At 44.0% G+C, this 24,223-nt stretch overlaps 1 long non-coding RNA gene across 9 annotated transcripts in view; it reads right to left on the reverse strand.

Moving 5' to 3' along the window:
* Positions 1-23,181, reverse strand: part of LOC128312314 (uncharacterized) — a 57,265-nt gene extending 34,084 nt beyond the window's left edge. For all 9 annotated transcript variants that reach the window (XR_008291413.1, XR_008291422.1, XR_008291414.1 and 6 more), the window contains exon 1: positions 21,773-23,181. This is a non-coding gene — a long non-coding RNA (uncharacterized LOC128312314). The remainder of the gene's footprint in view (positions 1-21,772) is intronic.
* Between the last annotated feature and the right edge of the window lie 1,042 nt (positions 23,182-24,223).

A 24,223-nucleotide genomic window follows, 5' to 3' on the forward strand; every position in this document is an offset into this window, starting at 1 on the left:
GAAACCTAAGCGGCCACAAAACCTAACCCTCCACTTGAGCTGCCCCATCGCATGGGCCCTCACTTCAGCCCCCGAGGGAGATCACGAGACCGGAGTCGCGTCAGCCCTGCCGACGCCGCTGGACTGAACCCTAACCCTAGCAAAGGCTCTCTCACCATGGGGACCCAATAGCAAAGTCTGACAACACCACGCGCCTGGGGTCCAAAAGCGGTGCAGGCTCACTCGGCATGGAACCTGGAAGCTCACGATGTCGTTTCCCAGGCCCACTACAGCTGCATGAGAGGATTCCTGAGGCCTCCCCGAACAGGGGCCCATTGACGTGTGTGGCCTGGCAGCCAAAGACTGATCCTGACCAGCAGCCTCCCTTGTGCCCTCAATTCAGCCCTTCAGGGAGACCAGTGCCCTGCTGTGGGTTTGGCGTCTGGAGCCTCCTGGAACCTAAACCTAACCCTAACCCTACCCCAAACCAGGACCTTCCACCGAAAACGAAGCTGGCCTGGAACAATAATCCTACACTTGAGCTGCCCCATCGCATGGGCCCTCACTTCAGCCCTTGAGGGAGATCATGAGACCAGAGTCACTTCAGCCCTGGCGACGTCCCTGGACCGAACACTAACCCTAGTTAAGCCTCTCTTCGCATGCGGACCCAATAGCAAAGCCTGAAAACACCATGCACCTTGGGTCCAGAAGCAGTGCAGGCTCACTCGGCATAGAACCTGGAAGTTCACCATGTCGTTTCCCAGGCCCGGCTGAAGCTGCCTGAGAGGATTCCTGAGGCCTCCCCGACCAGGGGACCGTCGACCTGTGTGGCCTTGGCAGCCAAAGACTGACCCTGACTGGCACCCTCCCTTGTGCCCTCAACTAAGCCTTAGGGGGAGACCACTGCCCTGCTGTGGGTTCGGCGCCTGGAGCCTCCTGGGAGCTAACCCTAACACTCACCTACCCCGAACCGGGACCCTCCACTGAAACCGAAGCCAGCCTCACACCCTAACCTTACACATGAGCCACCCCATCGCATGGGCCCTCACTTCAGCCCTCGAAGGAGATCACGAGACCGGAGTCGCTTCGGCCCTGGTGACGTCCCTGGACAGAAACCTAACCCTAGCTAAAGCTCTCTCCCCATGGGGACCCAATACTAAAGTCTGAAAACACCACACGCCTGGGGTCGAGAAGAGCTGCAGACAGACTCGGCAAGGTACCTGGAAGCTCACCATGTCTTTCCCAGACATGGCTGCAGCTGCCCGAGAGGATTCCTGAGGACTCCCCGACCAGGGGCCCATCGACGTGTGTGGCTTTGGCAGCCAAAGACTGATCCTGACCGGCAACATCCCTTGTGCCCTCAACTCAGCCCTTCAGGGATACCACTGCCCTGCTGTGGGTTTGGTGCCTGGAGCCTCCTGGGACATAACCCTAACCCTAACCCTACCCTGAAACGGGACACTCCACCGAAACCTAAGCGGGCCTCGAACACTAAGCCTACATTTGAGCCGCACCATCACATGGGCCCTGACTTCAGCCCTCGAGGGAGATCACGAGACTGGAGTTGCTTTGTCCCTGGCGATGTCCCTGGACTTAACCCTAACCCTAGTTAAGGCTCTCTCCCCATGGGGACCCAATACCAAAGTCTGACAACACCACCCACCTGTGGTCCAGAAGCGGTGCAGGCTCACTCGGCATGGAACCTGGAAGCTCACCATGTCATTTCCAAGGCCCGGCTGCAGCTGCCCAAGAGGATTCCTGAGGCCTCCCCGACCAGGGGAGCGTCGACCTGTGTGGCCTTGGCAGCCAAAGACGGATCCTGACCGACATATCCCTTGTGCCCTCAACTCAGCCCTTCAGGGAGACCACTGCCCTGCTGTGGGTTCAGCTCCTGGAGCCTCCTGACCTAAACCTTACCTAACCGTAACCCTAAACCTTCCCCGAACCAGGACCCTCCACCGAAACCGAAGTTGGCCTCGAACCTTAACCCTGCACTTGAGCTGCCCTGTCGCATGGGCCCTCACTTCAGACCTCGAGGGAGCTCAGGAGACTGGAGTCGCTTCAGCCCTGGCGACGTACCTGGACTGAACCCTAACCCTAGCAAAGGCTCTCTAACCATGGGGGACCCAATAGCAAACTCTGACAACACCACGCGACTGGGGTCCAGAAGTGGTGCAGGCTCAGTTGGCATGGAACCTGGAAGCTCACCATGTCAATTCCCAAACCCAGCTGCAGCTGCCAGAGAGGATTCCTGAGGCCTCCCGACCAGGGGCCCATCGACGAGTGTGGCCTTGGTAGCCAAAGACTGATCCTGACCCTCCACCAAAATTGAAACCAGTCTCAAAAACTAACCCTACACTTGAGCCGCCCCCTCGCACTGGCCCTCACTTCAGCCCTCGAGGGAGATTAGGAGCCCGGAGTCGCTTCAGCCCTGGCGACGTCCCTGAACCGAACCCTAACCCTAGCTAAGGCTCTCTCCCCATGGGGACCCAATACCAAATTCTGACAACACCATGAGCCTGGGGTCCAGAAGCAGTACAGGCTCACTCGGCAAGGAACCAGGAGCTCACCATTTTGTTTCCCAGGCCCGGCTGCATCTGCCCGAGAGGATTCCTGAGGCCTTCCTGACCATGGGCCCATCGATGTGTGTGGCCTTGGCAGCCAAAGACTGATCCTGACTGGCACCCTCCCTTGTGCCTCCACTCACCCCTTTGGGGAGAACACTGCCCTGCTGTAGGTTCAGCACCTGGAGCCTCCTGGGCCCTAACCCTAACCCTACCCCTAATTGGGACCCTCCACCAAAGCCAGTCTCGAACCCTTACCCTACACTTGAGCCACCCTGTGGCATGTCCCCTCACTTCAGTCCTTGAAGTAAATCACAATACCGGAGTCGCTTCGGCCCTGGCGACATCCCTGGACCAAACCCTAACACTAGCTTAGGCTCTCTACCCATGGTGACCCAAACCACAGTCTGACAACACCACACGCCTGGGGTCCAGAAGCGGCCCAGACTAACACGGCATGGAACCTGGAAGCTCACCATGTCGTTTCCCAACCCCGGCTACAGCTGCCGAGAGGATTCCTGAGACCTCCCCGACCAGGGGCCCATCGACTTTTGTGGCCTTGGAAGCCAAAGACTGATCCTGACCGGCACCATCCCTTGTGCCCTCAACTCACCCTTCAGGGAGACCACTGCCCTGCTGTGGGTTCGGCGCCTGGACCCTCCTGGGACCTAACCCTAACCCTAAACCTACCCCGAATCGGGACCCTCCACCGAAACCGAAGCCAGCCTCGAACCCTAACCCTACACTTGAGCCACCCTGTCGCATGGGCCCTCACTTCAACCCTCAAGGGAGATCACGAGACCGGAGTCGCTTCAGCCCTGGCGACGTCCCTGAACAGAAACCTAACCCTAGCAAAGGCTCTCTCCCCATGGGGACCCAATAGTAAAGTCTGAAAACACCACTCGCCTGGGGTCCAGAACAGATGCAGGCTGACTCGGCATGGTACCTAGAAGCTCACCATATCTTTTCCCAGGCCTAGCCGCAGCTGCGCGAGAGGATTCCTGAAACCTCCACGACCAGGGGCCCATCGACGTGTGTGGCCTTGGCAGCCAAAGACTGATCCTGACCAGCACCCTCTCTTGGGCCCTCAAGTCAGCCCTTCGGGGAGACAACTGCCCAGTACCTGGAATCTCCTGGGTCCTATCCCTAACCCTAACCCTAAACAGAACCCTGAATATAACCCTAAACCTATCTCAAATCCTATCGCTCCCCCTGAACCATGTTTTGCATGGACCCTCTCTTCAGCCCTGAACGGAGATCACAAATCTGCAGTTGCTTCAGCCTTGGTTACCTCCCTGGACTGAAACCTGTAACTTCTTAAGGCCTTCTCCACATGATAACCGAATTGCAACGTCAGAAAACGGCCTGCACGCCGGGTCTTGAATCGGTGCAGAAATTCTCGGCATGGAACTTGGAACATCACAATATCATTTCCAAAGCGCGACTACACCTGCAACAGAGGATTCCTTAGGCCTACCGCAAGTGTGGCCAATACATTTGTCTGACCTTGGGACCCAAGACTAATCCTTTCCGGCACACTCTCTATACACTCCACTCAGACCTTTGGGGAAACAAATCCACTGCTGTGTATTGAGGGCCTGGAGCCTCCTGAACTAACTCTAAACCTAACCTAACCCTAACCCATAAACCCCTAACCCCAACCCAAACATTAACCCCAATCTCCTAACCCTAACCTTTAACCTATATCCCGAAACCCTCACCCTAAAATCTAACCATTACCCTATCCCTAACCCTAATCCCAACCCTAACCACATCCCTAACCTTAACGTTAAACCCTATACACTAACCATGAACCCTAAACCCTACACCCTAACCCAACTCTATACCCTTACCCTCATCCTAACCCTAAACACTAACCCCAACCACTAACACCTAAATCCTAACCCCTAACACCAAACCCTAAACCCTAACATTTAACACCTGACGCTGACGCTGACAATGATCTTCTAACCCTGACCGTAACCCTCTATCCCTGACCCCTAACGCTAACCCCGAAACATAATCCCTATAATCTACCGTAACCCTAACTGCTAACCCTAACCCCTAACCCTAACCCTGACCCAACCTCATGGACCGTCCTTCATCACCAATCATGAGCTATGACCCACCTCCCCTTCTCCACTTCCACCATTTGGTAAGATGACTGGAACTGGATGAGGGATTTATAAAGCATATTAATCTGCTTCGTTAAAGACTTGTTGTGAAAAATGTAGAGATGGTTGTGAGGGCATGGCAATTCACCTGAAAAACTGCCTGAGGACAGTGTAACATATCTCAAGTTTCTCAGGACATATGTACATGGACCATGTCATTTTCCTGTAATTAGGTCACCTGTAGGTTTCTCTTGTCAAAAAGGAAGAGGATTTTTACACAAAGTCAGATATATCAGGAGTACTGGTGCATATTTTAGAGACACGATGTTTTGAGTTCTGTGAAGGATGAGATGCACCCCTAAGTGTAGGTGCCTCAGGTGTCCTATGTGAAATGGGGCACATGCATTATATGACACAGACCTTGTGGTCACCATAATGGAAACACCAGTGAAGGAGTGGGGGAAATTTGAATCACACAGGAATAGAAGGGAATTTGAGGATAATAAGCAGGGTTTGAGGAGGTGCAGAGGGGAGGGTGCTGGGGTCAGTCAGATGCAGTTGCAGGCCATTCCTGACCAAAGCCTGAGAAGGGAGCATGAGTTCCACACGGAGCTGCTATGTGGGATCATTCCCAGTGCACAATTCAGGGTTCCTCTCTGAAATGTCATATTTGTCAAAGTGCACCTAGGTGATCATCTAAAAGGGTTGGTGTCTCCCTGCATTGTCTGAAGGTTCTGGATATTTATGGGTGAAAAAATGCCCTGGATATATAGGAAATTTAACTTGGTCTTAAGGAAATGCTTGTCTGCCTAAGTTCTTATCCCTCAGTGAGACTAAAAGTGAAGACAGGATCTAGATCAGCTGAGTGCCTGCTTTGGGCTTCAGCCTCAGTCAACCTAGAATTCAGGGCTGGCCAGATGCCACCCCTGCTGGACCCCTGACATAACCTGACTACAGCTTTGCATCTATCTCCTTAAACTTCTCTCACAATATCCCAAGGATTTGCCTGTGTTCCTGCGGTCTCAGCCAGAATACCAATTCTCAGTGGGACCTACACAGAGCCTGAGCTGTGTTATCTGTGAAACAGGGGTAATATTTGTTTCTAAGGACATAATGAAAAGAATACATTGAATACAGAATGCATCTGCAAAATGTCTGGGAACTGTCCACTCACCCTTCTCACAGTTTCAATTAAGATATCTCCACACAAATGATCATCAAAAAAAGATGGTCACAGAAGTTCATTAAACTAAAACTGTTAACACCTCAGCCCAGGGACTGGGAATCGCCACTTCAAACAATAAGACAAAGACACGCTTATTCTATTAAAATTCAGGCCCTACCAGACAAAGAAAGAAAAAGATAATTACGAGAATGTGTATATCACAGTTCTACATCTGAGATCTGAAGACAATCATATTCCATTACATATAGACTTGCAGATGCATCCACACACTAAACTGTTCATCTGAGGCCACAGATTAACTACTGAAGAGGGAATGCGTGTAGGAAAACATAAGACCATAGGGAAATAACCCCAAATCTCGTATATCTCACTGCCTTATACAACTATTTTGAAATTTGAAGAGGACTGTGTGAGGTGACAGAGTATGGTGATTATATATCTTAAAACTGTGTCAGATCTGCCTGCATGCTTTCTCTGCCCACCCTGTGCTCTCCACTTTGTCCTTCTTAGTATCCCTTAACACTACTTTCACTGTTATGTCTCTGTTTCAGTGTCTGCTTCTAGGAGGACCTACTCTCACCCCCCCCCCCATCGAATGCACACAGTGAGGTTCCTGTACATACAGGTAACTAGCAGAAAATGCGGTGATGGAGGATAGTAGCAAGATTGCCCTTTTTGCAGAGGAGACCGAGAGAGTTTTCTGGGGTGATGGTAACTTCCTATATCTAGATGCATGGGATGCTTGTGCTCATTTATTTTAGAAATATTCACTGTCTCCTGGTGCTTGGGGTCAGATAGACAGGTACCTGACCCTAGCATATGGCTGATTTCTAATGGTGGGTAAGGATCAGGGACCAGCAGTGACTGTGGGAGATGAGTGATGAGGCCACACATGGAGTCAGATCCTCACCCAGGGTGCCATGTCTCCACAGACAGAAACCTTGTGCAGGAGGGCTCTGAGGATCACATATTTCTTGATCAATCCTGTGAACTGCATAATCCTCCTCCAGATTTCTCACTGAGGGATGGACAGGGCAGAGGCCAGAAACTGGAGGATGCCCTGATCGTGGCTGGAGAGGAACAGTGGGCCTGGGGTATTGAGTCAGAGAAAGGGAAAGGCAGAAGGTAGCAACGAGGAGTTTGAGAGATAAAGGGAAGAGGAGAGAAGGGAATGTTTTCTACTGACTTCACCCAATTTCTGTGTGAACAAAAGGAGATTCTTGTCTCCCAGGGAAGGGAAGATGGCTGGCAAAAAGACAGGGTGACATTCTCAGCTCAAGTACTCAGGATATCTGCCTTGCTTTTGAATACCTAACACAGGAAGCCTGTGCATTCTGTCATAAGTGGAACTGCAGCTCATACCATTTAGTGAAAATTAAAGTGATGATGAGGACCTCATCATTAAAGTAGTACAACAAAAGTATGTGGACATACATAGAGACACAATAGAAGCAAAAGTCCAAAGGTAGACCGAATGTAATACTTATGGGAATATAGACTATCGGAAAAGGAGATACCTCAATGCAGGCTTTCAGACACCTGGGCAATATCTGAAAACATGAAAAAAAAAGTAGTCCTTACTTCAAAAGTAACATTAGAATTAGACACAAAGGGATCGTGATGGAAGGTTTAGGGAGAAACCATATCATTTCATGGTGCTGCACCCATGGTCCGGTACCCTCATGTCTCATCAAATTATACTCTTTAACTTGAGGCTATTTGTTATATGTAATTATACCTCATTAAAGAGAGTTTCAAAACATAAAATAATAGAAGCAAATGTGGTGAAGTTCCTTTCTAATCCTGAAGTGCATGTGTGATATGAGTCTGTCTGCCCGTGTCTCAACAATCCAAAAGAACAAGACATTTAAAAAATTATTAATAGCAGAGTAAGAGGACCCTGAGCTCACCCTGTCCCGTGTTTTCAATGACATAATATCCACATCCAAGTCCGTGAACCAGAGAGCGATCCAAAGACTGGCAGAACAAACTCCACACCTAAATAGAGAGAAGCTGCATCAGAAAGGTTAGGAAGGTCAGAAAGGTGGAGGCTGGCTGCCTGCAGAATGGGCAGAGAAAGTGAGCCCTCACGCCAGGGAGCTGAGACAAAGAAGACTAATCTCTATAACATTTGGCATTAAAACCTAGAGGGGCTGAATTCCCTTGAGTTTAGATCCTGGAGGTTTGGAGGTCAGCTGACCCAGCACTGGGTGATCCAGGAGGATGAGTGATAGCCAGGTCCCAGCCTGTGTAGACAGACAATGTAAACATGGCATTTTACACAATGTGGAGGCAACAGGAGACAGATCTACTCATGCTGATTCCTGAGTGTGTTGGAGGACTTCTCCAACAATGAGGGAGCTCACACCCACCATTCTTCTCCCCCAGCCTCCCAGAATAAGCATAGAAGCACCCACCAGAGGGTGAGGCTGCACAGACACTTGCTACCTAACCCATTAGCAGTGCGCCAGTCCCAAGGGTTCACTGGGGGACTCATGACACCAAGCCTGCTGGTCTCAGGCCAAACATTCTTAAAACCACAAGGGCACACTGCCCGACAAGCTGCATGCATAGCTGCCACAGCATGCTGTGTACATCTGCACCTCACCCAGCTGTGCAAATCCAGGCACCCTCATCTGTCTCACCCAGCCACATGTCCCCAAGCACAGACATGCTCTGTGCATATCCTCAAGCCCCTAGTTTCCACCGCTGGTCCACAGTCCCCACCCACCAAAGGACATCAGGAAATCTAGCATAGGACTAGTAGCCCTGTGCAATTTTGCTAACACTCCTGCCTGCTCCCAAGTTACCCAGTGGGCATAACACCCCACAGCTGGCCTGTGTCCCACTAACACCACTGAGAGCAAGCACAGCCCACAACAGGCACGCAATCAGTGCAGACACCTGCACTGAAAGGAAAAGTAACCCAGACACAACAGCAGGAAGTGAGCAATACCCATACGATATCCTCCTGAAGGTCCAGCTCCTATAAATGGAGACATTCACTACTGAGGTCTCTAGGACCTCTTCTTCATAACGTTATTAGTTTCATGAGCAGAAGGCACAGATGACTTTCTTAACACAGAGAAATAGAGCCAGAGAGACAGACAAAATGGACACACAGAGATGTTTATCCACAATGAAGTCCTAGTCAGAGCCATAGCCAGAGATCTAAGCCAAAGAGATATAAGTAACATACCTGATACAGAATTTAAAGCAATGATCATAAGGATACTCATTATAATTGCGAAATGAGTAGAAGAGTGAGACCCCTGACTAGAGATAAGAAATAATACAGTAGACATTGAGGACACAATAAAGGAGAAACAGGCTTGCTAGAACGAACAGAGGGATGGAAGAAGCAAACCAACAAACCAGTGACCTCGGAGACTGAGTAATGGAAATTAATCACACTGAACCAAAAAGAAAAAACAGAATTCTGCAACGTGAGATGAGACTAAGTGAACTCAGTGACTACAGCAAACATAATAATATTCATATTGTAGGAGTCCCGGAAGAAAGAGAAAAGGGGGCAGAAAATTTATTTGTGGAAACAATAGCTGAAAACTTCTGTAATTCGGGGAGGGAAGCAAACATCCACATCTGGGAGACTAGAGAATTCACATCAAAATCAACAAAATCAGGCCAACACCCAGACATATTGTAAGCACACTTGCAAATTACAGTGACAATAAAGAAAAACTCTTAAAAGCAGTAAGACAAAGAGACCCTCACTTAGAAGGGAAGACCCATAAGGCTAGCTACCATATTTCTGAACAGAAACTTGGCAAGCCAGAAGCGAGTGACATCACATATTCAAAGTACTGAATGGAAAAATCAGCAGCCAAGAATACTCTATCCAGCAAGGCTATCATTCAGAATGGAAGGAGACACAGAGTTTCCCAAACAAAAACTAAAGGTGTTTGTACCACTAAACCAGTCCTGCAAGAAATATTAGATGAACTCTGAATGGAAAGGAAAGACCAACAGTGACAGTATAGAGGTAAAAGACACAAATAAAGTAAAACATGAATATTTCTGTAAAAAATCAGTTAAGGAACTCAGAGAAATGGATTTGAAATATAATAACATCTACCAAAAACCTAGCGAGGAGAAAATAATGGGTGCAAAGGTAAATGACCATCAGCTTAATACAAACTGCTAAATGCAGAAAAGGTTATATAAACACCCAGCAGTAACCATATATCAAAAACCAGTCACAAATATGCTAAGAATAAAGATAAAGAAATTAAAATACATCACTAAAGAAAATAAGCAAAACATGAAAGACAGACAAGAAAGGATTGGACAAAATCATTATAAACCACAAGAAAACAGGTAAAAAAAATGGCAATACATACATACATATCAATCATTTCTTTGAAGGTAAATGGAATGAATACTCCAATCTAGAGACGTAGGGTATAAGAACGGATGAAAAACCAAAAGCTGGAGTAGCAATACTTGTATCAGAAAAAATACACTTAAAAAAAAAGTACATAACAAGAAACAGAGGAGGACACTATATACCAGTAAAGGGTACAATCCAAAAAGAAGCTATAACAACTGTAAATATATCCCACAATTAAGTGGGACTTATTCCCAAGCTGCAAGCATGGTTCAATATTCTCAAATCAATCAATGTGATACAATATATCAACAGGAGAAAGGATAAGAACCATCTGATCGGGGCACCTGGGTGGCTCAATCCTTTAACAGTCCGACATGAGCTCAGGTCATGACCTCATGATTCGTGAGTTCAAGTCCCACATTGGACTCTGTGCTGAAAGCTCAGAACCAAGAGCCTCCATCGAACTCTGTGTCTCCCACTCTCTCTCTGCCCCTCCCCTGCTCATGCTTTCTCAAAATTAATGAACGTTAAAAGAAAAGAACCATACGGTCATTTCAATACGTGAAGAAAAAGCATTTGACATAGTACAACATCCATTCATGATTATAACCCCCTAAAGTAGGTTTACAGGGAACATACATCAATGTAATAAAGGTTTTCTATGAAAACCCCGCAACTATAATCAACCTTAATGGAGAAAATCTGAGAGCTCTTCCTATAAGATCAGGAAGAAGACAAGGATGTTTACTCTTGCCACTTTTTTAAATTTCTTTTTTCAACGTTTATTTATTTTTTTGGGGACAGAGAGAGACAGAGCATGAACGGGGGAGGGGCAGAGAGAGAGGGAGACACAGAATCGGAAACAGGCTCCAGGCTCTGAGCCATCAGCCCAGAGCCTGACGCGGGGCTCAAACTCACGGACTGCGAGATCATGACCTGGCTGAAGTCGGACGCTTAACCGACTGCGCCACCCAGGTGCCCCAGCTCTTGCCACTTTCAATAAACATAGTACTGGAAGTCCAAGCCACAGCCAGCAGATAAACGAAACGAAAAGAAATGAAACAAAACAAAGTAAAGTAAAATTTAATTTAATTTAATTTAAATTAAATTAAATTAAATTAAATTAAATTAAAACAAATCTAAGTCTGGAAGAAGTGAAACCTTCACATTTTGCAGATTACATGACACTATATATAGAAAACCCTAAAGAGTCCACCCAATAACTGCTAGAACTGATAAATGAATTCAGCAATGTCACAGGAAACAAAATCATTGTACAGAAATCTGTTGCATTTCTAGACAACAATAATGAAGCAGTAGAAAGAGAAATTAAGAAAACAGTCGCATTTACAGTTGTACACCAAATAATAAGATATCTATGAATAAATCTAACCAAAGTGGTGAGCGACCTGTACTCTGAAAACTATAAAATAGTGATGAAAGAAATACAAGATGACACAAAGAAATGGAAGGATATTCCATACTCATGGATCAGAAGTACAAATTTCATGAAAATGTCTATAGTTCCCAAAGCAATTGGCACAATTAATGCAATCGCCATCAAAATAGCAACAACATTTTTCATAGAACTAGAACAGTCCTAAAATTTGTACGGAACCACAAAAGACCCCAATCTTCAGAGTGAACAACCTTTATGTGAAGTGATAATTATGGATGGCATTATGCCTCTGGATCTTCTGCTCCAAAACACAGTAACTCTGGCCTAAGCATCTGAACAAACGTTAGACATATCCCAACCAAGGATCATTCTACAAAATACATTCTACAAACGTACCCTCAAAACTTTGCACCTTGTGAAAAATATGGAAAAATCTAAAAATTGTCATGGCCAAGTGGAGCCTAAGGAGACAGGATGACTGTAATGTGCCAGCTGGGATAAGTCTGGGACAGAAGAGGTTAAAACCAAAGCAATCTGAATACAAATATAAACTTTAGTTAATACTACCATATCTCTTCAGGATATTGATTGTGAACATGTATCAACTCATAGGACATCAACAGTCAGGAAACAGTCTGATGTATGTTGAGAGTCAGTACTATCTTCCCAATTTTTTTGGTAACTAGAAGCCTATCACAAATGAAAAGATTATTAGTAATCATGGTTTTATGTTTTCAACACATAATATTTTATGACTAGTTCTAGTATTAGTTACTAGTGATGGACATGTACCTATTCTTGTTGTTCTTAATATTATTTAATTTAAATAATAGAATTCATGGTGCAGAAAACTGAATGTGTGATATACAATTCATAGAAACATCTATTTTACATATTTTAAGATAATAACATATGTATATACCACTGTATTATGTGGTATGTAAATTAAGTGTTTTTCTGATCTTGAACGAGCATGTCATTGAACGGCTTTCCATAAAGGTGGTCATCCTAGATAATGAATGATACTCAGATTTTACAGAATGTACTTCACATCATGCCTGAACGTTGTCAAAAAAAAAAATGTACACACGGACAGATGGATCATTGTGACTGGCTCACTTATTGTAAAGAATCCTTGCTTTAATATTTTCACGCATATTTTTAGCAGGAAATCAAGAGAATGAAATATTTCCAAATCAAAGAGATATTCAAAGGCTGGAAGAACGATAGTGTGTTCAAGGGGTTTCAGAAGGAAAATATGTGACCATGAAGTGGCAGTCACAGGCAAGCAGCCTTCTCTGGTCCACTTTGACAGGTTTGCATGAGGGGGTGTCCATCACAGCATGTGATCTGCAAAAGGGTAAGACCCAGAAGTATAAGAGGGAAAGACAACGCTTTAGGAAGAGGTGACTTGGAAAGGGTGCTTCTGTGCCTAAGTGATGGCTCAGCAACCTGGCTGGGGGTCCCTGGGTCAAAGATTTCAAAAGGCCAGCAGTAACCTAGACTCACAAAGACCTTAGTAACATAGATCAAAGTAGCTTAGAGCCACAAAGATCTTAGAGCCACAGAGTTGATCTTCATCTATGATTAGGAGATGGTCACAGTTTCACAGGATATGATCATCAGGACAGCAGTAGATGGCTAACATATTATTTAGGGCTATATTTTTAATAAAAAATGGATGTGTAAAAATTTGGGTTTCGAATGTTAAGAAAACCCACAGGACCATCATGGAGTTACTTATGTAAAGGCCCCATGTCATTAACCTAATTTCATTCCTGCAGGAATGTAACCTTTAACCAATCAGCAAAGAATTTCCTAGTCAGTGCTGGAAATTTAACTGATAGATCCCTGCCATTCCCCTCAAGGAGGCAATCTTGCCTAAATAAGGTATTCCATGCCACTAAATTTGTTTTAAGTTTATTTATTTTCAGAGAGACAGAAAGAGAGCACATGCAAGGGAGGGGCAGGAATAGAGGGAGAGAGAGAAGCCCACGACCATGAGGTCATGATCTGAGCCAGGATCAAGAGTCAGACACTTAACCAAGCCATCCAGGTACCCCGAGAATGTGGAGTTTCAAAATTTAGCAGGATTGGCTGGGATACAGCCATGAGGGCACTGGCCTAATCCTTGAGAGAAGGAAGCAAACTACTTGCATGCAGATGGCATGGAAACAGTGATCTGTGCATCGCCTGGTGCACACAGTGGGGAGATTATACACTCATCACGGAGAGCATCCCTGAGAGGCAGTGTTCACAACGAGGGGACAAAGGAGCTAGGACAGAGGAGCTGGGTGGCGCCATTTTCCTCCTCTTCCCCACAGCATAAACACAGAGCCATCTGCCGGAAACAAGGTCATCTCCACACTGGCTGCCTAAGCCGCTTACACAAACCCCACCATCCTGTGCTCTGGCGAGACTGGCTTTCTAGGTCAATCAGGCTTGCCTCAGTCCCAATGGAGGTGTCCCCTTCCCCAGAAGACCAGCGGAAGCCCATGACCACCTCTCTTGACCGGACAGTTCTGCAGAGCTTCACTTCGAGTGGCAGTCGTTTCAAGTCTCATTCAAGAAGCAGATCGGAGCCGACCTAGACAAAACTCAGCACATTCTGGCCAAGGACCATACATTGTCCATACAACTGGCCTGAAGGATAGTGCAGCCATAACACAAAACAGTGCATGCAACACACACCACAGACACTCCCTGGTGTGCCAGGTCCTGGACACTAGATGACCTCCTCTTCATAAACCCATTCATCTCACAGGCAGGTAGCATAATGAGCTTTTGTAACACAGAGAAGGCAAATAGCCAAAACACCAAGAGAAGAGGAATGCATCCCAAATGAAAGAGCAAGATAAGGTCATGGCCAGAGAAATGGAAGGAACACTTCCAAACTCACCCTATGAGGCCAGCATGGCCTTGAGTCCAAACTGGACAAAAACCCCACTAAAAATGAGAACTACAGACCAATTTCCCTGGTGAACCTGGATGCAAAAATTCTCAACAAAAATTAGCAAATGGGATCCAACAATACATAATAATAATTATTCACCACAATGAATTGGATTTATTCCTGGGATGCACAACCGATTCAGTATCTGCAAATCAACTGATGCGATACATCACAATGATAAAAGAAAGGATAACAGCCACATGATCCTCTCAACAGATGCAGAAAAAGCATTTGACAAAAGGCAGCATCCTTTCTTGATGAAAAAAAAAACCCTCATGAAAGGAGGGATAGAAGGATTTTGCCTCAATATCAGTATGTGCAGATAGAAAGTTCCACAGCTAATATCATCTTCAATGAGGAAAAACTGAGAGCTTTCCCCCTCTGGTCAGGAACACAACTGGGATGTCCACTCTCACCACTGTTATTCAACAAACTGTTGGAAGTCCTAGCTTCAGCAATAAGACAACAAAAAGAAATACAAGGTGTCCAAATTGGCAAGGAGGGGTCAAACTTTCCCTCTTCGCAGACATGATACTTTCCATGGAAAATCCAAAAGACTCCACCAAAAAACTGCTAGGACTGATACAGGAATTCAGGAAAGTATCAGGATATAAAATCAATATACAGAAGTTGATTGCATTTCTATACACCAATAATGAGTCAGCAGAGAGAAATCAAGGATTTCTGATGTACTTTACAACTGCACTGAAAACCATAAAATACCCAGAGATAAACCTAACCAAAGAGGTAAAAGATCAGTACACTTAAAACAATAGAGGGGCTCCTGGGTGGCTCAGTCAGTTAAGCGCTGACTTCGGCTCAGGTCATGATCCCGCATTTGTGGGTTCAAGTCCCACGATGGGCTCTGCGCTGACAGCTTGGACCCTGGAGCCTGTTTCAGAATCTGTGTCTCCCTCTCTCTCTCTTTCTGCCCCTCCCCTGCTCATGCGCTCTCTCTTTCTCTCTCTCTCTCTCTCTCTCTCTCTCTCTCAAAAAAAAAAAAACACGCATTAAAAAAATAAAGGAACAAACCATACAACGTCTATGAAAGAAATTGAAGAAACACAAAGAAATGGAAAAGCATCCCATGCTCATGGATTAGAAGAACAAATATTGCTAAAATGCCAATACTACCCAAAGCAATCGACACATTCAATGCAATCCCTATCAAAATAATACCAGCATTCTTCACAGAGCTAGAACAAACAACCCTAAAATTTGTAAGGAGCCAGAAAAGACCCCAAATAGACAAAGTCATGTTGAAAAAGAAAACAAAGCTGGAGACATTACAATTCTGGACTTTATGGTGTATTAGAAAGCCACAATCATCAAGACAGTATGGTACAGGCACATAAACGGACACAGACATCAATGGAATGAAATAAGGAACCCATAAATGGACCCTCAAACATATGGCTGAGTAATCTTTGACAACACAGGAAAGAATATCCAATGGAAAAAAAGAGTCTCTTCAGAAAATGGCACTGGGAAAACTGGACAGTGAGAAGAATGAACCTGGACACTCTTCTTAAACCACACACACACACACACACACACATTTCAAAATGGATGAAAGATATAAATGTAAGACAGGAACCATCAAAATCCTAGAGAAGAAAACAGGCAATCTACCTCCTTGATCCTGGCTGCAGCAACTTTTGCTTGTCATGTCTCCAGAAGCAAGGGCAATAAAAACCAAAATGAACTATTCAGTCCTCAAGATAAAAAGCTTCTGCACAGCAGAGGACACAATCAGCAAAACTAAAAGGCAACTGAATTGAATGGGAGAAGATATTTGCAGGTGACATATCAGATAAAGGGTTAGTATCCAAAATCTATAAAGAACTTATCACACTCAACACCCAAAAACCAAATAACCCAGTGAAGAAATGGGCAAAAGACATGAAGAGACACTTTAACAAAGATGACATCCAGATTGGTCACATGAAAAGATGCTCAATCTCACTCGTCATCACTGAAATACAAATCGAAACCACAATGAGATATCCCCTAACACCTATCAGAATGGCTAAAGTTAACATCTCAGGAAATGGCAGATGTTGGCAAGGATTCAGGGAAAGAGAACCCTTTTGCAATGCTGGTGCAAAATGCTCCAATCAAAAGACATTGGATAGGGTGTCAGAATGGACAAACAAACAAAAAGAAGACCTATCTAGATGCTGCCTACAAAGCCTTATTTGGACTTAAGTCACCTGCAGATTTAAAGTGAGGGAATGAAGAAACATTTATCATGCCAATAATGTCAAAAGAAAGCCAGTAGCAATACTTATATCAGGCAAAATAAACTTTAAAACTGAGACTGTATTTTGGTACCCTTTTGTTAAATACCTAATAGTGACATTGCATGCACCCAATATTTATAGCAGAATTATCAACAGTAGCCAAACTATGGAGAAAGCCCAAGTATCCGTCAACTGATGAAGGTATAAAGAAGTTGTGGTGTGTGTGTGTGTGTACGTATGTATACGCACATGTACATATGTACATATGTGTATGTCCATATATACATACATACGCATATACAATGAAATATAACTCAGCTTCAAGAAGAATGAAATCTTGCCATTTGCAATGATGTCAAAGGAGCTAGAATGTATTATGCTAAGTGGAATATGTCAATCAGAGAAAGACAAATATATGATTTCACTCATGTGGAATTGAAGAAACAAAACAGATGAAAACATGGGAAGGGGGCAGGAAAAAAGAAGAGTGGTAACAAACCACATGAGTCTCTTAATGTTAGAGAAAAAACTGAAGGTTGATGGAGGGAGATGGGTCAGCACTAGGCTAGATGGGAGACGAATATTAAGGAGAGCACTTGTGATGAGCACTGGGTGTTGCATGTAAGGGATGAATCACCGAATTCTACTCCTGAATCTGAGAATGCACTGTATGTCAACTAAGAATTAAATTTTAAAAATAAATAAATAAGGCTATAACAAGGGATGAAGACGGACACTATCTCATACTAAAGGGGACAGCTAAACAAGAATATCCAATGATTGTAAATTTTGATGCATCTAACATGCGATCACCAAGTATATAAAACATTTAACAACAACCATAAAGGAACACATTTATAATAATATAACGATAGTAGAGGACTTTAACACATCACTCACATCAATGGACAGAACCTATAAACAGAAAATCAACAAGGAAATAATCAATTTGAATGACACACAGGACCAGATGGGTTTAACAGATATATTCCGAACACTCCATACTAAAATGGCAGAGTACACATTCTTTTCAAGCGCACATGGGGCATTTTCCAGAATTGATCACATTCTAGGTCACAAATCAGGCCTCAAGAGGTACCCAAAGACAGAGATCAGACCAAGCATCTTTTCTGACCACAAACTAGGAAACTTGAAGTCAACCACAAAAAAGGGGGGGCGGGAAGGCCACAACTAAAGGGAGGTTAAATAACATGCTACTAAATGAATGGGTCAAACAGGAAATCAATGAGAAAATACACTGAAACAAATGAAAATGAAAATGAAAATACACTGGTAAAAAACCTTTGGAATGCGGCAAAAGCAGTCTACGATGGAAGTATATAGCAATACAAGCCTACCTTAAAGAGCAAGAAAAATCTCAAACAATCCTGACTTACAACTAAAGGAATGAGAAAAAGAACGGCAGAAGGAAGGAAATAATAGAGATTAAGGCAGAAATAAGGAATATAGAAACCAAAAAGACACTAGACCAAATCAATGAAACCAGGGGCTGGTTCTCTGAAAGCAGTAATCAACTTGAAAACCTCCTAGTCAGACTTTTCACAAAGAAGACAGAAATGACTCAAATAAATAAAATCACAAATAAGAAAGGAGGAAATACAGTCAACACCACAAAAATATAATTAGAAGATAATATTATGAAAAACTATATGCAACAAATTGAACACTCTGAGAAAAATGGACACATTCCTAGAAACACACAAAATACCAAAACTGAAACAGGAAGGTATCTAAAATCTGAAAACAGAAAGCAATCAAATCAGTAATTAAAAAAAACCTCCCCAACACAAGAGTTCAGGGCCAGATGGCTTCATTGATGAATTCTACCATCCATTCAAGGAAGAGGTAATATGTATTCTCCTCGAATTATTACAAAAAATAAAAAAGAAGGAAAACTTACAAATTCATCTTATGAGGCCATCATTACCCTGCTCCAAAACCAGATGAAGCCTCCACTAAAACCTAAAACTGCAGCGGCACCTGTGTGACTCGGTCGGTTTACTGTCCAACTCTTAATTTCAGATTAGGACATTATCTTGCGGTGCATGGGTTCGAGTCCCACGTTGGACCCTGCCATGACAGTGTGGGGCATGGCCAGGATTCTCTCTCTCCCTCTCTGCCCCTCCCTCACTTTTATGTACTCTATCTAAGGAAAGAAATAAACATTTTAAAAATGTTAAAAAAATTTTTAAATAAAACTGCATACCAATAGCCTGATGAGTATGTATGCCGAAATTCTCATTAAATACATTCAAATTAAAGTCAACAATACATTAATAGAATCATTTACCATAATCAAGTGGGATATATTCCTGGGCTGCAAGAGTGGTTCCACATTCACAGATCAATCAACATGATGCACCACAGTAACAGAAGAAAGGATAAGAACAATATGATGCTTTCCGCAGATGCAGGAAAAGCATTTGACAAAATGTCACACCCATTCTTGATAAAAACCCTCAGCAAAGTACATTGAGACTCAACCTACCTGTACATAATAAAGGTCATCTAGGAAAAACCCACAGCTACTCTCATCCTCAATGGGGAAAATGGGAAGTTTTTCCTCCAAGGTCAGGGACAAGACAGGGAGGACCCCTCTCACCATTGCTATTCCTCATAGTACGGAAAACCCTAACCACAGAAATCAGACAACAAAAAGAAATAAGAGGCATCCAAATCGACAAGAAGTAGTACTTTCGCTATTTGGAACTGACATGATGCTCTCTATAAAAAACATGAAAGAAAGACTCCCTTAAAAATTGATAGAATTGATATATGAATTCGACAAGTCACAATATACAGAAATCAAGGTACATAAATGTATTGCATTTCTATAGATGAATAATGAGTTAACAGAAAGAGAAAGTAAGGGATCAATCCCATTGACAGCTTCACAAATACCTCAAGGTATTTACCAGGAATATACCTAACCAAAGAGGTGAAAGACCTGTACTCTAAAGGCTATGAAACACTGATGAAAGAAATGGAAGAGGACACAAAGAAAAGGAAATACATTTCATGTTCATGGATGGGAAGAACAAAATACTGTTAAAATGTCTACACTCCTCAAAACAATCTACACATGTAATGAAATCCCTATCACACTAACAAAAACATTTGTCACAGAACTAGAACAAATAATCCCAAAATTCGTATGGAATGACAAAAGTCCCCAACAGCCAAAACAAACTTGAAGAAGAAAAGCAAAGCTGGAGATATCACAATTCCAGACTTTAGGTTATATTACAAAGCTGTACTGATCAGAACAGTATGGTACTGGCAAAACAACAACAACAACAAAACACAGACGCAGTGATCAATAGAATGGAAACCCGGAAATGAACTCACACCTATATGGTCAATTAATTCTCAACAAAGCAGGAAAGAATATCCAATGGAAAAAAAAGATAGTCTTGGGACAGATGGATGGCTCATTCACCAAAGCGTGTGATTGTGGATTCAGCTCAGGTCATGATTTCAGGGCAGTGCAGAGCATGCGTGGGATTCTCTGTCTCCATTTCTCTCTGCCCCTCTTCTGCATACTCTCTCTCTCTCTCTCAAAAATAAATATGTAAACTTAAAAAAAAGTCTCCTCAACATATGGTTTTGGAAAAACTGGACAGCAACCTGCAAAATAAAACAAAAACAACGGACCACTTTCTTACAACATACACAAAAATAAATCCAACATGGATAAAGACCTATATGTGAAACCTGAAACCATAAAAATCCCAGAGGATAACAAGGGTAGTATCTTATTTGACATTGCCTGTACAAACGTCTTTGTAGATATATCTCCTGAGGTAAGGGAAACACAAGCAAAAATAATGGGACTTTGTAAAAGTAAAAAGCTTCCGTCACCAAGGAAATTATCAACAAACCTAAAACACCTAGAGAATGATATTTGCAAACGACATCTGATAAAGGGTTAGTGTCCAAAATATATAAAGTTATACAGCACCCAAAAAATGAGAAATCCAATTACAAATGGGCAGAAGACACGAATAGACATTTTCCCAAGGAAGACATACACATAGCCAAGAGACACATGGAAAGATACTCAACAATACTGATTTTCAGGGAAATACAATTCAAAAGTACAATGAGATAACACATGACATCTGTCAGAATGACTAAAATCAATGAATGATGAAACAGCAGGTGTTGCCAAGGATGTGGGGAAAGAGGAACCCTCTTGCACTCTGGGTAGGAATGCAAACTGGTGCAGCCACTCTGGAAAACATCATGGAGATTCGTCAAAAAAAAAAAAAAGAAACCTGGAAATAGAACTACCTTACGATCCAGCAATTTCACTACGAGGTATTTACACAAAGAATACAAAAATAATTATTCAAAGGGATACATGCACACTAATGTTTACAGCAGCATTTTCTACAACCGCCAAATTACGGAAACTGCCCAAGCATCCATCAACTGATGAATAAATTGAGATGTAGTATATGGAATGTAATATTATTTAGCCATAAAAACATGAAATCTTGTCATTTGCCACGAGGTGCATGGAGAGAGAGAATGTTATGCTGGGTGAAATAAGCCTGTCAGAGAAAGACAAATACCAGATGATTTCACTAACAAATGGAAATAAAACAAAACAAGGCGGGGGGAGGAGACAGTGACAAACAAACAGACTCTTAACTAGGAAACAAACTGAGGGCTTCCACAGCGAGGTGGGGGAATGAGTGAAACAGCTGCTGGGGATTAAGAAGTGCACCTGGGATGAGCACCGGGTGACGTGTGGAAGTGTTGCTCTATATTGTACACCTGAAACCAATATTACACTGTAGCTTTACTCACTGGAATCTAAATTAAAAGATAACATAAGGTTAATAACAGGGACCTACCAGGTTTTCTGTACTTTTCAATCACTTCACTAGGTTGAAAGAATAACCATTAAATTTTTTTTAAAGCGTGTATGATGTGGGGGACAGTTTGTGCCCTTACCTCAGTCTCTGGTTCCCGCAGGACTCGGAAAGTGGGTCCCAGCTCATTCTTCTAGGAGGTCCTGAGACAAGCATTTCATGTATTCACGTCCTAACTGAATGCAGCTCCCGTTCTTTTGAATTTCTGTCAGGGTTTCTTCCCGGAAACAAGCCTGAATCTGGAACAAACCATCAACTGCATCGATGAGGTGATGTTGTAGGACCCCGCAATCCACGAGTCCTTTAGTAAAATACGTCTCGTTCAAATACTGTCCGGGAAGGGGAGGAATAAAACACGGGAACAGCCCAGAAAATGCAAGGGCCTGTGCAGCTCAGCAACCAGCTTGCCCAGGGAAGCCACCCAGCGCCCCCTCCTTAGCACTCAGTACAACGTGGCAGCTTCTCTCTGGCGACTCAGGAGATGCCAAGTTGCTGCAAAGCTCCCAAGGTCTCCCCTGGGGCAGGTGGCAGAACCCACTGGAAACGCAGCTCTGCTCTCTATACTCAGACAGGAGCAGAGGCCCTGAGTCCTCTGGAAGCAACAGAAGCCCTTCGGGCTCTGAGATGCCCTGGGTCAGAAAAGCCGATGGTGCGCCCTCTGCTGGCCATCACTGCCCAGGCAGAGGAACCCGCCCCTCCAGGTCTGTGGTGCTCAAGCTCTCTCTGCTGGCCACCATGGGAATTCCTGCAATGTTGAAGGCCCTGGCCGCTCAGCTGAGGGACCAAAGGTGCTCTGGGCAACTCAGCCTGTTCTCCACATTGGGAAGGGTCTTAGTGACAGGGCCTGGGACACAAAGAAATCTTTTCCTTCTCCTTTCTTGTGAGTGAAGAATTAAACCGAATTTATTAACGTAATGACATCATTTGTCATGCTTTAAGCAATGTTCAAAGAAAAATAGGCCGCCAATTTACACATGCTGAACAAGAGGTAATTGTGTTTACCACCAAAGTATATAGGTTAGATAAAGAATTGACAACTTTGAGAGAGAGAGACCGGCTTCCAGCTATGGAATGAATGAGTCCTAGGGATACAAGGTACAGCCAATGGAATAGAGTCAATCCTGTAATAATACTGTTGCATGCTTTCACATGATAGTTACATTTGTGCTTAAGTACAACATAATTTATAGACATATGGAATGACTACAATGTATGCCTAAAACTAATACAACAAATGTGTGAAGAATATTTCAATTAAAAGTCGACATCCTTTACGTTATCTTTAATTTCTCCTTCTTTGCCAATAAACTATCATTCCTGGGTCACTTGGGTGACTTAGTCAGTTAAGCGTCCGACTTCCACTCAGGTCATGATCTTGCAGTCCCTCAGTTTGAGCCCCGCGTCAGGCTGTGTCCTGACAGCTCAGAGCCTGAAGCCTGCCTCAGATTCAGTGTCTCCTGCTCTCTCCCCTCTTTCCAGCTTGGGCACTCTCAAAAAAAGAAAAAAAATGAAAATCATTCTAATTAGAATCTGTGAAATTCATTTATACCGATTCTCAACATCTTGATGTTGAGAGCTTATCTGAAAAGTCACTAATAATATCTTTGATGACACATATGTTACAAGGTCAGAATGCAACTTACAGGGAGCTATACATCTGTTATGAATTCACGGTATGTATCCTTGGCTAATATTTCCAATGAAATGTGCTTTAGCGATACAGATGGATTCAATCATGTCCATCAGTCATATAGGTCAATTTCCAATAGGACCATTATGCCTTCAATTACTAATTGCCATCTCTTCAGAATTAAAAGAAAGCTGGGACAAGAAAATGTCTTTGAATTTGATGTAAGAGAAGACTATGGTATTTTAAAGGATTCACCTGCCTTCTGGAATCCTCAGATTGGTTGTAGACAGGAGGATAGCAACCCACTATTTTGATGCACACAGCTAGTTTCAGAGGGAGAATATGGACCTTATTGTCAAATATTTTTTTATCAATATCAGCAGTCCACCTCTGCCAGGTCCAGACTGCAGGACCTGGAGCAACACAATGCCTGATGCCTGGGTTCAGAACATGAGGAAGGCCAGATGGTGGGGGGAGGAGGGAAATCCAACCGGGCCTGCAGTGAGGGAGATGGCTCCAGGTCACTTCCCCACAGGGCAGGCTCTGGAGTTTGCCTGCCAAAGAGCAGCACACTCTCCCTCAAGACATCCCTCTCCATGACAGAACATGAGGCTGAGTCCCACAATTCCAGGAGAAATGAGGGATACCCATCTTTTCAAATGCAATGGCCTCTGCAAAGCTTGGCCCCAGGGATGTTGGAGTCTTGGAGTCACGGAACTCTGATGCCCATGATACCAGCCCTTTCTGCCCCAGCACTCAGAGCCACTTCATACATCCCCTCTCCCCTGACCAGTCTCATCCCGTCCACCTACCTGGACCAGGTCTCTACTTTCCTCCTTGTACTTCCTCTTTGTCTCTCTTTCTCTCTAACCATATCTCTCTCTATTTTTCCTTTCACTCTCT

The sequence above is a fragment of the Acinonyx jubatus genome, chromosome D3, assembly GCF_027475565.1.
Source record: "Acinonyx jubatus isolate Ajub_Pintada_27869175 chromosome D3, VMU_Ajub_asm_v1.0, whole genome shotgun sequence".
Classification (NCBI taxonomy): Eukaryota; Metazoa; Chordata; class Mammalia; order Carnivora; family Felidae; genus Acinonyx; species Acinonyx jubatus.